At 43.5% G+C, this 17,415-nt stretch overlaps 9 non-coding genes across 9 annotated transcripts; all 9 read right to left on the bottom strand.

Moving 5' to 3' along the window:
* Nucleotides 1–2,760: 2,760 nt before the first annotated feature.
* TRNAE-CUC lies at nucleotides 2,761–2,832 on the bottom strand. The gene has a single exon. It is a non-coding gene; the product is annotated as a tRNA-Glu (tRNA).
* Nucleotides 2,833–4,379: 1,547 nt separating this feature from the next.
* TRNAE-CUC lies at nucleotides 4,380–4,451 on the bottom strand. Its single transcript has one exon. It is a non-coding gene; the product is annotated as a tRNA-Glu (tRNA).
* Nucleotides 4,452–5,203: 752 nt separating this feature from the next.
* On the bottom strand, nucleotides 5,204–5,275 carry TRNAE-CUC. The gene has a single exon. It is a non-coding gene; the product is annotated as a tRNA-Glu (tRNA).
* Nucleotides 5,276–6,026: 751 nt separating this feature from the next.
* Nucleotides 6,027–6,098, bottom strand: TRNAE-CUC. Its single transcript has one exon. It is a non-coding gene; the product is annotated as a tRNA-Glu (tRNA).
* A 1,547-nt stretch (nucleotides 6,099–7,645) lies between these two features.
* On the bottom strand, nucleotides 7,646–7,717 carry TRNAE-CUC. The gene has a single exon. It is a non-coding gene; the product is annotated as a tRNA-Glu (tRNA).
* A 751-nt stretch (nucleotides 7,718–8,468) lies between these two features.
* On the bottom strand, nucleotides 8,469–8,540 carry TRNAE-CUC. Its single transcript has one exon. It is a non-coding gene; the product is annotated as a tRNA-Glu (tRNA).
* Nucleotides 8,541–14,336: 5,796 nt separating this feature from the next.
* TRNAE-CUC lies at nucleotides 14,337–14,408 on the bottom strand. The gene has a single exon. It is a non-coding gene; the product is annotated as a tRNA-Glu (tRNA).
* A 1,546-nt stretch (nucleotides 14,409–15,954) lies between these two features.
* Nucleotides 15,955–16,026, bottom strand: TRNAE-CUC. Its single transcript has one exon. It is a non-coding gene; the product is annotated as a tRNA-Glu (tRNA).
* A 750-nt stretch (nucleotides 16,027–16,776) lies between these two features.
* TRNAE-CUC lies at nucleotides 16,777–16,849 on the bottom strand. The gene has a single exon. It is a non-coding gene; the product is annotated as a tRNA-Glu (tRNA).
* Between the last annotated feature and the right edge of the window lie 566 nt (nucleotides 16,850–17,415).

Here is a 17,415-nt window from a genome sequence, read left to right as displayed (position 1 = left end):
CCTTTGCGCATCTAGGCTGCAAAAAAGTGTCACACATCTGGTATCGCCGTACTCAGGAGAAGTTGGGGAATGTGTTTTGGGGTGTCATTTTACATATACCCATGCTGGGTGAGAGAAATATCTTGGTCAAATGCCAACTTTGTATAAAAAAATGGGAAAAGTTGTCTTTTGCCAAGATATTTCTCTCACCCAGCATGGGTATATGTAAAATGACACCCCAAAACACATTCCCCAACTTCTCCTGAATTCGACGATACCACATGTGTGACACTTTTTTGCAGCCTAGGTGGGCAAAGGGGCCCATATTCCAAAGAGCACCTTTAGGATTTCACAGGTCATTTACCTACTTACCACACATTAGGGCCCCTGGAAAATGCCAGAGCAGTATAACTACCCCACAAGTGACCCCATTTTGGAAAGAAGACACCCCAAGGTATTCCGTGAGGGGCATGGCGAGTTCCTAGAATTTTTTATTTTTTGTCACAAGTTAGTGGAAAATGCTTTTTTTTTTTTTTTTTTTTTTTTTTCATACAAAGTCTCATATTCCACTAACTTGTGACAAAAAATAAAAACTTCCATGAACTCACTTTGCCCATCAGCGAATACCTTGGGGTCTCTTCTTTCCAAAATGGGGTCACTTGTGGGGTAGTTATACTGCCCTGGCATTCTAGGGGCCCAAATGTGTGGTAAGGAGTTTGAAATCAAATTCTGTAAAAAAATGACCTGTGAAATCCGAAAGGTGCTCTTTTGAATATGGGCCCCTTTGCCCACCTCGGCTGCAAAAAAGTGTCACACATCTGGTATCTCCGTAATCGGGAGAAGTTGGGGAATGTGTTTTGGGGTGTCATTTTACATATACCCATGCTGGGTGAGAGAAATATCTTGGCAAAAGACAACTTTTCCCATTTTTTTATACAAAGTTGGCATTTGACCAAGATATTTATCTCACCCAGCATGGGTATATGCAAAAAGACACCCCAAAACACATTCCTCAACTTCTCCTGAATACAGAGATACCAGATGTGTGACACTTTTTTGCAGCCTAGGTGGGCAAAGGGGCCCACATTCCAAAGAGCACCTTTCGGATTTCACAGGTCATTTACCTACTTACCACACATTTGGGCCCCTAGAATGCCAGGGCAGTATAACTACCCCACAAGTGACCCCATTTTGGAAAGAAGAGACCCCAAGGTATTCGCTGATGGGCATAGTGAGTTCATGGAAGTTTTTATTTTTTGTCACAAGTTTGTGGAATATGAGACTTTGTATGAAAAAAAAAAAAAAAAAAAAAAAATCATCATTTTCCACTAACTTGTGACAAAAAATAAAAAATTCTAGGAACTCGCCATGCCCCTCACGGAATACCTTGGGGTGTCTTCTTTCCAAAATGGGGTCACTTGTGGGGTAGTTATACTGCCCTGGTATTCTAGGGGCCCAAATGTGTGGTAAGGAGTTTGAAATCAAATTCAGGAAAAAATGAGGAGTGAAATCCGAAAGGTGCTCTTTGGAATATGGGCCCCTTTGCCCACCTAGGCTGCAAAAAAGTGTCACACATCTGGTATCCCCGTACTCAGGAGAAGTTGAGGAATGTGTTTTGGGGTGTCTTTTTACATATACCCATGCTGGGTGAGATAAATATCTTGGTCAAATGACAACTTTGTATAAAAAAATGGGAAAAGTTGTCTTTTGCCAAGATATTTCTCTCACCCAGCATGGGTATATATAAAATGACACCCCAAAACACATTCCCCACCTTCTCCTGAGTACGGAGATACCAGATGTGTGACACTTTTTTGCAGCCTAGGTGGGCAAAGGGGCCCATATTCCAAAGAGCACCTTTCGGATTTCACAGGTCATTTTTTACAGAATTTGATTTCAAACTCCTTACCACACATTTGGGCCCCTAGAATGCCAGGGCAGTATAACTACCCCACAAGTGACCCCATTTTGGAAAGAAGAGACCCCAAGGTATTCGCTGATGGGCATAGTGAGTTCATAGAACTTTTTATTTTTTGTCACAAGTTAGTGGAATATGAGACTTTGTAAGGAAAAAAAAAAAAAAAAAAAAAAATCATCATTTTCCGCTAACTTGTGACAAAAAATAAAAAGTTCTATGAACTCACTATGCCCATCAGCGAATACCTTAGGGTGTGTACTTTCAGAAATGGGGTCATTTGTGGGGTGTTTGTACTGTCTGGGCATTGTAGAACCTCAGGAAACATGACAGGTGCTCAGAAAGTCAGAGCTGCTTCAAAAAGCGGAAATTCACATTTTTGTACCATAGTTTGTAAACGCTATAACTTTTACCCAAACCATTTTTTTTTTACCCAAAAATTTTTTTTTTATCAAAGACATGTAGAACTATAAATTTAGAGCAAAATTTCTATATGGATGTCGTTTTTTTTGCAAAATTTTACAACTGAAAGTGAAAAATGTCATTTTTTTGCAAAAAAATCGTTAAATTTCGATTAATAACAAAAAAAGTAAAAATGTCAGCAGCAATGAAATACCACCAAATGAAAGCTCTATTAGTGAGAAGAAAAGGAGGTAAAATTCATTTAGTGGTAAGTTGCATGACCGAGCAATAAACGGTGAAAGTAGGGTAGGTCAGAAGTGTAAAAAGTGGCCTGGTCTTTCAGGGTGTTTAAGCACTGGGGGCTGAGGTGGTTAAAGTGAATGTTGACGTCAGTGAAGCAGTATCAACAGGTGAAGATTTCAAAGTTGGCACTTCAAAACGAGTAAGCAAATAAATATGTGCTTTTCCCTGACCGGGAATCGAACCCGGGCAGTGGCGGTGAGAGCGCCGAATCCTAGCCACTAGACCACCAGGGAAGGGTTGTCACAAATAACACCTGAGAAGAGAAGCAAATAAAGTGTCTGAATGCCATCAGCTGAAAGCCATCGTCCACTAAGCGGTTGGAAAAAGGATAACATTTTTCCTCAAAATCCTTCACCAAGGCTTAGAATCAACTACAAGCTGCGGGAACTAAGGTAAGGTTGGTACGGATGTGCCACAAGTCCATCCCTTTGTTGAAATGTACAGCGTAATGCCGAGGAGCAGTTAAAGATCTAAAACGTTTAAGAGTCTGAGAAAATTACAAGCAAGGTGTCTCTGAATGGGGTACCTAACCTGGGCCATGGCAGTGAGCGTGTTGGTTACTAGCCACTAGACAGCCAGGGTAGAAGATGTGCTCTCCTGTGAGATCCAAATTCAAGTCCATAGAAAAAGCTATGAAAATGTGAAGTTGAAAGGGTAGGCCAAGAATGCAGCATTCTGTGTTTTTCTTCCTAAAAGTTTGTCAAACATTGATTCAGCACTTCACTGTTCAAGCAGAATGGAATATAACAGGGAAAGTGTTGGACTGATTTCGAGTTGGGAAAACACCCTCCAGGCCAGCAAAATGGCAGAAACAATTGCAAAGACCTACATAGGCATTTATATTTACAAGGCCATTTTATGTGACTCTCACAGCAGTTTCATTACAGTTCCTTAAAGTGAATGTTGACGTCAGTGAAGCAGTATCAACAGGTGAAGATTTCAAAGTTGGCACTTCAAAACGAGTAAGCAAATAAAGATGCGCTTTTCCCTGACCAGAGCGCCGAATCCTAGCCACTAGACCACCAGGGAAGGGTTGTCACAAATAACACCTGAGAAGAGAAGCAAATGGAGTGTCTGAATGCCATCAGCTGAAAGCCATCGTCCACTAAGCGGTTGGAAAAAGGACAACATTTTTCCTCAAAATCCTTCACCAAGGCTTAGAATCAACTACAAGCTGCGGGAACTAAGGTAAGGTTGGTACGGATGTGCCACAAGTCCATCTCTTTGTTGAAATGTACAGCGTAATGCCGAGGAGCAGTTAAAGATCTAAAACGTTTAAGAGTCTGAGAAAATTACAAGCAAGGTGTCTCTGAATGGGGTACCTAACCTAGGCCATGGCAGTGAGCGTGTTGGTTACTAGCCACTAGACAGCCAGGGTAGAAGATGTGCTCTCCTGTGAGATCCAAATTCAAGTCCATAGAAAAAGCTATGAAAAAGTGAAGTTGAAAGGGTAGGCCAAGAATGGAGCATTCTGTGTTTTTCTTCCTAAAAGTTTGCCAAACATTGATTCAGCACTTCACTGTTCAAGCAGAATGGAATACAACAGGGAAAGTGTTGGGCTGATTTCGAGTTGGGAAAACACCCTCCAGGCCAGCAAAATGGCAGAAACAATTGCAAAGACCTACATAGGCATTTATATTTACAAGGCCATTTTATGTGACTCTCACAGCAGTTTCATTACAGTTCCTTAAAGTGAATGTTGACGTCAGTGAAGCAGTATCAACAGGTGAAGATTTCAAAGTTGGCACTTCAAAACGAGTAAGCAAATAAAGAAGCGCTTTTCCCTGACCGGGAATCGAACCCGGGCCGCGGCGGTGAGAGCGCCGAATCCTAGCCACTAGACCACCAGGGAAGGGTTGTCACAAATAACACCTGAGAAGAGAAGCAAATGGAGTGTCTGAATGCCATCAGCTGAAAGCCATCGTCCACTAAGCGGTTGGAAAAAGGATAACATTTTTCCTCAAAATCCTTCACCAAGGCTTAGAATCAACTACAAGCTGCGGGAACTAAGGTAAGGTTGGTACGGATGTGCCACAAGTCCATCCCTTTGTTGAAATGTACAGCGTAATGCCGAGGAGCAGTTAAAGATCTAAAACGTTTAAGAGTCTGAGAAAATTTACAAGCAAGGTGTCTCTGAATGGGATACCTAACCTGGGCCATGGCAGTGAGCGTGTTGGTTACTAGCCACTAGACAGCCAGGGTAGAAGATGTGCTCTCCTGTGAGATCCAAATTCAAGTCCATAGAAAAAGCTATGAAAAAGTGAAGTTGAAAGGGTAGGCCAAGAATGGAGCATTCTGTGTTTTTCTTCCTAAAAGTTTGCCAAACATTGATTCAGCACTTCACTGTTCAAGCAGAATGGAATACAACAGGGAAAGTGTTGGGCTGATTTCGAGTTGGGAAAACACCCTCCAGGCCAGCAAAATGGCAGAAACAATTGCAAAGACCTACATAGGCATTTATATTTACAAGGCCATTTTATGTGACTCTCACAGCAGTTTCATTACAGTTCCTTAAAGTGAATGTTGACGTCAGTGAAGCAGTATCAACAGGTGAAGATTTCAAAGTTGGCACTTCAAAACGACTAAGCAAATAAAGATGCGCTTTTCCCTGACCGGGAATCGAACCCAGGCCGCGGCAGTGAGAGCGCCGAATCCTAGCCACTAGACCACCAGGGAAGGGTTGTCACAAATAACACCTGAGAAGAGAAGCAAATGGAGTGTCTGAATGCCATCAGCTGAAAGCCATCGTCCACTAAGCGGTTGGAAAAAGGATACAATTTTTCCTCAAAATCCTTCACCAAGGCTTAGAATCAACTACAAGCTGCGGGAACTAAGGTAAGGTTGGTACGGATGTGCCACAAGTCCATCCCTTTGTTGAAATGTACAGCGTAATGCCGAGGAGCAGTTAAAGATCTAAAACGTTTAAGAGTCTGAGAAAATTACAAGCAAGGTGTCTCTGAATGGGGTACCTAACCTGGGCCATGGCAGTGAGCGTGTTGGTTACTAGCCACTAGACAGCCAGGGTAGAAGATGTGCTCTCCTGTGAGATCCAAATTCAAGTCCATAGAAAAAGCTATGAAAAAGTGAAGTTGAAAGGGTAGGCCAAGAATGGAGCATTCTGTGTTTTTCTTCCTAAAAGTTTGCCAAACATTGATTCAGCACTTCACTGTTCAAGCAGAATGGAATACAACAGGGAAAGTGTTGGGCTGATTTCGAGTTGGGAAAACACCCTCCAGGCCAGCAAAATGGCAGAAACAATTGCAAAGACCTACATAGGCATTTATATTTACAAGGCCATTTTATGTGACTCTCACAACAGTTTCATTACAGTTCCTTAAAGTGAATGTTGACGTCAGTGAAGCAGTATCAACAGGTGAAGATTTCAAAGTTGGCACTTCAAAACGAGTAAGCAAATAAATATGTGCTTTTCCCTGACCGGGAATCGAACCCAGGCAGTGGCGGTGAGAGCGCCGAATCCTAGCCACTAGACCACCAGGGAAGGGTTGTCACAAATAACACCTGAGAAGAGAAGCAAATAAAGTGTCTGAATGCCATCAGCTGAAAGCCATCGTCCACTAAGCGGTTGGAAAAAGGATAACATTTTTCCTCAAAATCCTTCACCAAGGCTTAGAATCAACTACAAGCTGCGGGAACTAAGGTAAGGTTGGTACGGATGTGCCACAAGTCCATCCCTTTGTTGAAATGTACAGCGTAATGCCGAGGAGCAGTTAAAGATCTAAAACGTTTAAGAGTCTGAGAAAATTACAAGCAAGGTGTCTCTGAATGGGGTACCTAACCTGGGCCATGGCAGTGAGCGTGTTGGTTACTAGCCACTAGACAGCCAGGGTAGAAGATGTGCTCTCCTGTGAGATCCAAATTCAAGTCCATAGAAAAAGCTATGAAAATGTGAAGTTGAAAGGGTAGGCCAAGAATGCAGCATTCTGTGTTTTTCTTCCTAAAAGTTTGTCAAACATTGATTCAGCACTTCACTGTTCAAGCAGAATGGAATATAACAGGGAAAGTGTTGGGCTGATTTCGAGTTGGGAAAACACCCTCCAGGCCAGCAAAATGGCAGAAACAATTGCAAAGACCTACATAGGCATTTATATTTACAAGGCCATTTTATGTGACTCTCACAGCAGTTTCATTACAGTTCCTTAAAGTGAATGTTGACGTCAGTGAAGCAGTATCAACAGGTGAAGATTTCAAAGTTGGCACTTCAAAACGAGTAAGCAAATAAAGATGCGCTTTTCCCTGACCAGAGCGCCGAATCCTAGCCACTAGACCACCAGGGAAGGGTTGTCACAAATAACACCTGAGAAGAGAAGCAAATGGAGTGTCTGAATGCCATCAGCTGAAAGCCATCGTCCACTAAGCGGTTGGAAAAAGGACAACATTTTTCCTCAAAATCTTTCACCAAGGCTTAGAATCAACTACAAGCTGCGGGAACTAAGGTAAGGTTGGTACGGATGTGCCACAAGTCCATCCCTTTGTTGAAATGTACAGCGTAATGCCGAGGAGCAGTTAAAGATCTAAAACGTTTAAGAGTCTGAGAAAATTACAAGCAAGGTGTCTCTGAATGGGGTACCTAACCTGGGCCATGGCAGTGAGCATGTTGGTTACTAGCCACTAGACAGCCAGGGTAGAAGATGTGCTCTCCTGTGAGATCCAAATTCAAGTCCATAGAAAAAGCTATGAAAATGTGAAGTTGAAAGGGTAGGCCAAGAATGGAGCATTCTGTGTTTTTCTTCCTAAAAGTTTGTCAAACATTGATTCAGCACATCACTGTTCAAGCAGAATGGAATATAACAGGGAAAGTGTTGGGCTGATTTCGAGTTGGGAAAACACCCTCCAGGCCAGCAAAATGGCAGAAACAATTGCAAAGACCTACATAGGCATTTATATTTACAAGGCCATTTTATGTGACTCTCACAGCAGTTTCATTACAGTTCCTTAAAGTGAATGTTGACGTCAGTGAAGCAGTATCAACAAGTGAAGATTTCAAAGTTGGCACTTCAAAACGAGTAAGCAAATAAAGAAGCGCTTTTCCCTGACCGGGAATCGAACCCGGGCCGCGGCGGTGAGAGCGCCGAATCCTAGCCACTAGACCACCAGGGAAGGGTTGTCACAAATAACACCTGAGAAGAGAAGCAAATGGAGTGTCTGAATGCCATCAGCTGAAAGCCATCGTCCACTAAGCGGTTGGAAAAAGGACAACATTTTTCCTCAAAATCCTTCACCAAGGCTTAGAATCAACTACAAGCTGCGGGAACTAAGGTAAGGTTGGTACGGATGTGCCACAAGTCCATCCCTTTGTTGAAATGTACAGCGTAATGCCGAGGAGCAGTTAAAGATCTAAAACGTTTAAGAGTCTGAGAAAATTACAAGCAAGGTGTCTCTGAATGGGGTACCTAACCTGGGCCATGGCAGTGAGCGTGTTGGTTACTAGCCACTAGACAGCCAGGGTAGAAGATGTGCTCTCCTGTGAGATCCAAATTCAAGTCCATAGAAAAAGCTATGAAAAAGTGAAGTTGAAAGGGTAGGCCAAGAATGGAGCATTCTGTGTTTTTCTTCCTAAAAGTTTGCCAAACATTGATTCAGCACTTCACTGTTCAAGCAGAATGGAATACAACAGGGAAAGTGTTGGGCTGATTTCGAGTTGGGAAAACACCCTCCAGGCCAGCAAAATGGCAGAAACAATTGCAAAGACCTACATAGGCATTTATATTTACAAGGCCATTTTATGTGACTCTCACAGCAGTTTCATTACAGTTCCTTAAAGTGAATGTTGACGTCAGTGAAGCAGTATCAACAGGTGAAGATTTCAAAGTTGGCACTTCAAAACGAGTAAGCAAATAAAGATGCGCTTTTCCCTGACCGGGAATCGAACCCGGGCCGCGGCAGTGAGAGCGCCGAATCCTAGCCACTAGACCACCAGGGAAGGGTTGTCACAAATAACACCTGAGAAGAGAAGCAAATGGAGTGTCTGAATGCCATCAGCTGAAAGCCATCGTCCACTAAGCGGTTGGAAAAAGGATAAAATTTTTCCTCAAAATCCTTCACCAAGGCTTAGAATCAACTACAAGCTGCGGGAACTAAGGTAAGGTTGGTACGGATGTGCCACAAGTCCATCCCTTTGTTGAAATGTACAGCGTAATGCCGAGGAGCAGTTAAAGATCTAAAACGTTTAAGAGTCTGAGAAAATTACAAGCAAGGTGTCTCTGAATGGGGTACCTAACCTGGGCCATGGCAGTGAGCGTGTTGGTTACTAGCCACTAGACAGCCAGGGTAGAAGATGTGCTCTCCTGTGAGATCCAAATTCAAGTCCATAGAAAAAGCTATGAAAAAGTGAAGTTGAAAGGGTAGGCCAAGAATGGAGCATTCTGTGTTTTTCTTCCTAAAAGTTTGCCAAACATTGATTCAGCACTTCACTGTTCAAGCAGAATGGAATACAACAGGGAAAGTGTTGGGCTGATTTCGAGTTGGGAAAACACCCTCCAGGCCAGCAAAATGGCAGAAACAATTGCAAAGACCTACATAGGCATTTATATTTACAAGGCCATTTTATGTGACTCTCACAGCAGTTTCATTACAGTTCCTTAACCACTTCCCGCCACGCTAACGCCGAAAGGCGTCATTTCTGCGGCGCTCCCAGGTCACACTAACGCCAATAGGCGTCATCTCGCGTGAGCCGAGATTTCCTGTGAACGCGCGCACACAGGCGCGCGCGCTCACAGGAACGGAAGGTAAGAGAGTTGATCTCCAGCCTGCCAGCGGCGATCGTTCGCTGGCAGGCTGGAGATGTGTTTTTTTTAACCCCTAACAGGTATATTAGACGCTGTTTTGATAACAGCGTCTAATATACCTGCTACCTGGTCCTCTGGTGGTCCCCTTTGTTTGGATCGACCACCAGAGGACACAGGTAGCTCAGTAAAGTAGCACCAAGCACCACTACACTACACTACAACCCCCCCCCCCCGTCACTTATTAACCCCTTATTAGCTGATCACCCCTGATCACCCCATATAGACTCCCTGATCACCCCCCTGTCATTGATTACCCCCCTGTCATTGATTCACCCCCCTGTAAAGCTCCATTCAGACGTCCGCATGATTTTTACGGATCCACTGATAGATGGATCGGATCCGCAAAACGCATCCGGACGTCTGAATGAAGCCTTACAGGGGCGTGATCAATGACTGTGGTGATCACCCCATATAGACTCCCTGATCACCCCCCTGTCATTGATTACACCCCTGTCATTGATCACCCCCCTGTAAAGCTCCATTCAGACGTCCGCATGATTTTTACGGATGCACTGATACATGGATCGGATCCGCAAAACGCATCCGGTCGTCTGAATGAAGCCTTACAGGGGCATGATCAATGACTGTGGTGATCACCCCATATAGACTCCCTCATCACCCCCTGTCATTGATCACCCCCCTGTCATTGATTACCCCCCTGTAAAGCTCCATTCAGATGTCCGCATGATTTTTACGGATGCACTGATAGATGGATCCGATCCGCAAAACGCATCCGGACGTCTGAATGAAGCCTTACAGGGGCATGATCAATGACTGTGGTGATCACCCCATATAGACTCCCTGATCACCCCCCCTGTCATTGATTACCCCCCTGTCATTGATTACCCCCCTGTAAAGCTCCATTCAGATGTCCGCATGATTTTTACGGATGCACTGATAGATGGATCGGATCCGCAAAACGCATCCGGACGTCCTGAATGAAGCCTTACAGGGGCATGATCAATGACTGTGGTGATCACCCCATATAGACTCCCTGATCACCCCCCTGTAAAGCTCCATTCAGATGTCCGCATGATTTTTACGGATGCACTGATACATGGATCGGATCCGCAAAACGCATCCGGTCGTCTGAATGAAGCCTTACAGGGGCATGATCAATGACTGTGGTGATCACCCCCCTGTCATTGATTACCCCCCTGTAAAGCTCCATTCAGATGTCCGCATGATTTTTACGGATGCACTGATAGATGGATCCGATCCGCAAAACGCATCCGGACGTCTGAATGAAGCCTTACAGGGGCATGATCAATGACTGTGGTGATCACCCCATATAGACTCCCTGATCACCCCCCTGTCATTGATCACCCCCCTGTCATTGATTACCCCCCTGTAAAGCTCCATTCAGATGTCCGCATGATTTTTACGGATGCACTGATAGATGGATCGGATCCGCAAAACGCATCCGGACGTCTGAATGAAGCCTTACAGGGGCGTGATCAATGACTGTGGTTATCACCCCATATAGACTCCCTGATCACCCCCCTGTCATTGATCACCCCCCTGTCATTGATCACCCCCCTGTCATTGATCACCCCCCTGTCATTGATCACCCCCCTGTCATTGATCACCCCCCTGTCATTGATCACCCCCCTGTAAGGCTCCATTCAGATATTTTTTTGGCCCAAGTTAGCGGAATTTTTATTTTTTTTTCTTACAAAGTCTCATATTCCACTAACTTGTGTCAAAAAATAAAATCTCACATGAACTCACCATACCCCTCACGGAATCCAAATGCGTAAAATTTTTAGACATTTATATTCCAGACTTCTTCTCACGCTTTAGGGCCCCTAGAATGCCAGGGCAGTATAAATACCCCACATGTGACCCCATTTCGGAAAGAAGACACCCCCAGGTATTCCGTGAGGGGCATATTGAGTCCATGAAAGATTGAAATTTTTGTCCCAAGTTAGCGGAACGGGAGACTTTGTGAGAAAAAAATTAAAAATATCAATTTCCGCTAACTTGTGCCAAAAAAAAAAAATTTCTATGAACTCGCCATGCCCCTCATTGAATACCTTGGGGTGTCTTCTTTCCAAAATGGGGTCACATGTGGGGTATTTATACTGCCCTGGCATTCTAGGGGCCCCAAAGCGTGAGAAGAAGTCTGGTATCCAAATGTCTAAAAATGCCCTCCTAAAAGGAATTTGGGCACCTTTGCGCATCTAGGCTGCAAAAAAGTGTCACACATCTGGTATCGCCGTACTCAGGAGAAGTTGGGGAATGTGTTTTGGGGTGTCATTTTACATATACCCATGCTGGGTGAGAGAAATATCTTGGTCAAATGCCAACTTTGTATAAAAAAATGGGAAAAGTTGTCTTTTGCCAAGATATTTCTCTCACCCAGCATGGGTATATGTAAAATGACACCCCAAAACACATTCCCCAACTTCTCCTGAATACGGCGATACCACATGTGTGACACTTTTTTGCAGCCTAGGTGGGCAAAGGGGCCCATATTCCAAAGAGCACCTTTAGGATTTCACAGGTCATTTACCTACATACCACACATTAGGGCCCCTGGAAAATGCCAGGGCAGTATAACTACCCCACAAGTGACCCCATTTTGGAAAGAAGACACCCCAAGGTATTCCGTGAGGGGCATGGCGAGTTCCTAGAATTTTTTATTTTTTGTCACAAGTTAGTGGAAAATGCTTATTTTTTTTTTTTTTTTTTTTTCATACAAAGTCTCATATTCCACTAACTTGTGACAAAAAATAAAAACTTCCATGAACTCACTTTGCCCATCAGCGAATACCTTGGGGTCTCTTCTTTCCAAAATGGGGTCACTTGTGGGGTAGTTATACTGCCCTGGCATTCTAGGGGCCCAAATGTGTGGTAAGGAGTTTGAAATCAAATTCTGTAAAAAATGACCTGTGAAATCCGAAAGGTGCTCTTTTGAATATGGGCCCCTTTGCCCACCTCGGCTGCAAAAAAGTGTCACACATCTGGTATCTCCGTAATCGGGAGAAGTTGGGGAATGTGTTTTGGGGTGTCATTTTACATATACCCATGCTGGGTGAGAGAAATATCTTGGCAAAAGACAACTTTTCCCATTTTTTTATACAAAGTTGGCATTTGACCAAGATATTTATCTCACCCAGCATGGGTATATGTAAAAAGACACCCCAAAACACATTCCTCAACTTCTCCTGAATACAGAGATACCAGATGTGTGACACTTTTTTGCAGCCTAGGTGGGCAAAGGGGCCCACATTCCAAAGAGCACCTTTCGGATTTCACAGGTCATTTACCTACTTACCACACATTTGGGCCCCTAGAATGCCAGGGCAGTATAACTACCCCACAAGTGACCCCATTTTGGAAAGAAGAGACCCCAAGGTATTCGCTGATGGGCATAGTGAGTTCATGGAAGTTTTTATTTTTTGTCACAAGTTTGTGGAATATGAGACTTTGTATGAAAAAAAAAAAAAAAAAAAAAAAATCATCATTTTCCACTAACTTGTGACAAAAAATAAAAAATTCTAGGAACTCGCCATGCCCCTCACGGAATACCTTGGGGTGTCTTCTTTCCAAAATGGGGTCACTTGTGGGGTAGTTATACTGCCCTGGTATTCTAGGGGCCCAAATGTGTGGTAAGGAGTTTGAAATCAAATTCAGGAAAAAATGAGGAGTGAAATCCGAAAGGTGCTCTTTGGAATATGGGCCCCTTTGCCCACCTAGGCTGCAAAAAAGTGTCACACATCTGGTATCCCCGTACTCAGGAGAAGTTGAGGAATGTGTTTTGGGGTGTCTTTTTACATATACCCATGCTGGGTGAGATAAATATCTTGGTCAAATGACAACTTTGTATAAAAAAATGGGAAAAGTTGTCTTTTGCCAAGATATTTCTCTCACCCAGCATGGGTATATATAAAATGACACCCCAAAACACATTCCCCACCTTCTCCTGAGTACGGAGATACCAGATGTGTGACACTTTTTTGCAGCCTAGGTGGGCAAAGGGGCCCATATTCCAAAGAGCACCTTTCGGATTTCACAGGTCATTTTTTACAGAATTTGATTTCAAACTCCTTACCACACATTTGGGCCCCTAGAATGCCAGGGCAGTATAACTACCCCACAAGTGACCCCATTTTGGAAAGAAGAGACCCCAAGGTATTCGCTGATGGGCATAGTGAGTTCATAGAACTTTTTATTTTTTGTCACAAGTTAGTGGAATATGAGACTTTGTAAGGAAAAAAAAAAAAAAAAAAAAAAATCATCATTTTCCGCTAACTTGTGACAAAAAATAAAAAGTTCTATGAACTCACTATGCCCATCAGCGAATACCTTAGGGTGTGTACTTTCAGAAATGGGGTCATTTGTGGGGTGTTTGTACTGTCTGGGCATTGTAGAACCTCAGGAAACATGACAGGTGCTCAGAAAGTCAGAGCTGCTTCAAAAAGCGGAAATTCACATTTTTGTACCATAGTTTGTAAACGCTATAACTTTTACCCAAACCATTTTTTTTTTACCCAAACATTTTTTTTTTATCAAAGACATGTAGAACTATAAATTTAGAGCAAAATTTCTATATGGATGTCGTTTTTTTTGCAAAATTTTACAACTGAAAGTGAAAAATGTCATTTTTTTGCAAAAAAAATCGTTAAATTTCGATTAATAACAAAAAAAGTAAAAATGTCAGCAGCAATGAAATACCACCAAATGAAAGCTCTATTAGTGAGAAGAAAAGGAGGTAAAATTCATTTGGGTGGTAAGTTGCATGACCGAGCAATAAACGGTGAAAGTAGTGTAGGTCAGAAGTGTAAAAAGTGGCCTGGTCTTTCAGGGTGTTTAAGCACTGGGGGCTGAGGTGGTTAAAGTGAATGTTGACGTCAGTGAAGCAGTATCAACAGGTGAAGATTTCAAAGTTGGCACTTCAAAACGAGTAAGCAAATAAATATGTGCTTTTCCCTGACCGGGAATCGAACCCGGGCCGCGGCGGTGAGAGCGCCGAATCCTAGCCACTAGACCACCAGGGAAGGGTTGTCACAAATAACACCTGAGAAGAGAAGCAAATGGAGTGTCTGAATGCCATCAGCTGAAAGCCATCGTCCACTAAGCGGTTGGAAAAAGGATAACATTTTTCCTCAAAATCCTTCACCAAGGCTTAGAATCAACTACAAGCTGCGGGAACTAAGGTAAGATTGGTACGGATGTGCCACAAGTCCATCCCTTTGTTGAAACGTACAGCGTAATGCCGAGGAGCAGTTAAAGATCTAAAACGTTTAAGAGTCTGAGAAAATTACAAGCAAGGTGTCTCTGAATGGGGTACCTAACCTGGGCCATGGCAGTGAGCGTGTTGGTTACTAGCCACTAGACAGCCAGGGTAGAAGATGTGCTCTCCTGTGAGATCCAAATTCAAGTCCATAGAAAAAGCTATGAAAAAGTGAAGTTGAAAGGGTAGGCCAAGAATGGAGCATTCTGTGTTTTTCTTCCTAAAAGTTTGCCAAACATTGATTCAGCACTTCACTGTTCAAGCAGAATGGAATACAACAGGGAAAGTGTTGGGCTGATTTCGAGTTGGGAAAACACCCTCCAGGCCAGCAAAATGGCAGAAACAATTGCAAAGACCTACATAGGCATTTATATTTACAAGGCCATTTTATGTGACTCTCACAGCAGTTTCATTACAGTTCCTTAAAGTGAATGTTGACGTCAGTGAAGCAGTATCAACAGGTGAAGATTTCAAAGTTGGCACTTCAAAACGAGTAAGCAAATAAAGATGCGCTTTTCCCTGACCAGAGCGCCGAATCCTAGCCACTAGACCACCAGGGAAGGGTTGTCACAAATAACACCTGAGAAGAGAAGCAAATGGAGTGTCTGAATGCCATCAGCTGAAAGCCATCGTCCACTAAGCGGTTGGAAAAAGGACAACATTTTTCCTCAAAATCCTTCACCAAGGCTTAGAATCAACTACAAGCTGCGGGAACTAAGGTAAGGTTGGTACGGATGTGCCACAAGTCCATCTCTTTGTTGAAATGTACAGCGTAATGCCGAGGAGCAGTTAAAGATCTAAAACGTTTAAGAGTCTGAGAAAATTACAAGCAAGGTGTCTCTGAATGGGTACCTAACCTAGGCCATGGCAGTGAGCGTGTTGGTTACTAGCCACTAGACAGCCAGGGTAGAAGATGTGCTCTCCTGTGAGATCCAAATTCAAGTCCATAGAAAAAGCTATGAAAAAGTGAAGTTGAAAGGGTAGGCCAAGAATGGAGCATTCTGTGTTTTTCTTCCTAAAAGTTTGCCAAACATTGATTCAGCACTTCACTGTTCAAGCAGAATGGAATACAACAGGGAAAGTGTTGGGCTGATTTCGAGTTGGGAAAACACCCTCCAGGCCAGCAAAATGGCAGAAACAATTGCAAAGAGCTACATAGGCATTTATATTTACAAGGCCATTTTATGTGACTCTCACAGCAGTTTCATTACAGTTCCTTAAAGTGAATGTTGACGTCAGTGAAGCAGTATCAACAGGTGAAGATTTCAAAGTTGGCACTTCAAAACGAGTAAGCAAATAAAGATGCGCTTTTCCCTGACCGGGAATCGAACCCGGGCCGCGGCGGTGAGAGCGCCGAATCCTAGCCACTAGACCACCAGGGAAGGGTTGTCACAAATAACACCTGAGAAGAGAAGCAAATGGAGTGTCTGAATGCCATCAGCTGAAAGCCATCGTCCACTAAGCGGTTGGAAAAGGATAACATTTTTCCTCAAAATCCTTCACCAAGGCTTAGAATCAACTACAAGCTGCGGGAACTAAGGTAAGGTTGGTACGGATGTGCCACAAGTCCATCCCTTTGTTGAAACGTACAGCGTAATGCCGAGGAGCAGTTAAAGATCTAAAACGTTTAAGAGTCTGAGAAAATTACAAGCAAGGTGTCTCTGAATGGGGTACCTAACCTGGGCCATGGCAGTGAGCGTGTTGGTTACTAGCCACTAGACAGCCAGGGTAGAAGATGTGCTCTCCTGTGAGATCCAAATTCAAGTCCATAGAAAAAGCTATGAAAAAGTGAAGTTGAAAGGGTAGGCCAAGAATGGAGCATTCTGTGTTTTTCTTCCTAAAAGTTTGCCAAACATTGATTCAGCACTTCACTGTTCAAGCAGAATGGAATACAACAGGGAAAGTGTTGGGCTGATTTCGAGTTGGGAAAACACCCTCCAGGCCAGCAAAATGGCAGAAACAATTGCAAAGACCTACATAGGCATTTATATTTACAAGGCCATTTTATGTGACTCTCACAGCAGTTTCATTACAGTTCCTTAAAGTGAATGTTGACGTCAGTGAAGCAGTATCAACAGGTGAAGATTTCAAAGTTGGCACTTCAAAACGACTAAGCAAATAAAGATGCGCTTTTCCCTGACCGGGAATCGAACCCAGGGCCGCGGCGGTGAGAGCGCCGAATCCTAGCCACTAGACCACCAGGGAAGGGTTGTCACAAATAACACCTGAGAAGAGAAGCAAATGGAGTGTCTGAATGCCATCAGCTGAAAGCCATCGTCCACTAAGCGGTTGGAAAAAGGATAACATTTTTCCTCAAAATCCTTCACCAAGGCTTAGAATCAACTACAAGCTGCGGGAACTAAGGTAAGGTTGGTACGGATGTGCCACAAGTCCATCCCTTTGTTGAAACGTACAGCGTAATGCCGAGGAGCAGTTAAAGATCTAAAACGTTTAAGAGTCTGAGAAAATTACAAGCAAGGTGTCTCTGAATGGGGTACCTAACCTGGGCCATGGCAGTGAGCGTGTTGGTTACTAGCCACTAGACAGCCAGGGTAGAAGATGTGCTCTCCTGTGAGATCCAAATTCAAGTCCATAGAAAAAGCTATGAAAAAGTGAAGTTGAAAGGGTAGGCCAAGAATGGAGCATTCTGTGTTTTTCTTCCTAAAAGTTTGCCAAACATTGATTCAGCACTTCACTGTTCAAGCAGAATGGAATACAACAGGGAAAGTGTTGGGCTGATTCGAGTTGGGAAAACACCCTCCAGGCCAGCA

Source organism: Bufo bufo, unplaced genomic scaffold, assembly GCF_905171765.1.
Source record: "Bufo bufo unplaced genomic scaffold, aBufBuf1.1, whole genome shotgun sequence".
NCBI classification, from domain to species: Eukaryota; Metazoa; Chordata; class Amphibia; order Anura; family Bufonidae; genus Bufo; species Bufo bufo.
The sequence above is the reverse complement of the archived record's forward strand: the minus strand, read 5'-3'. Positions and strand labels throughout refer to the sequence as shown.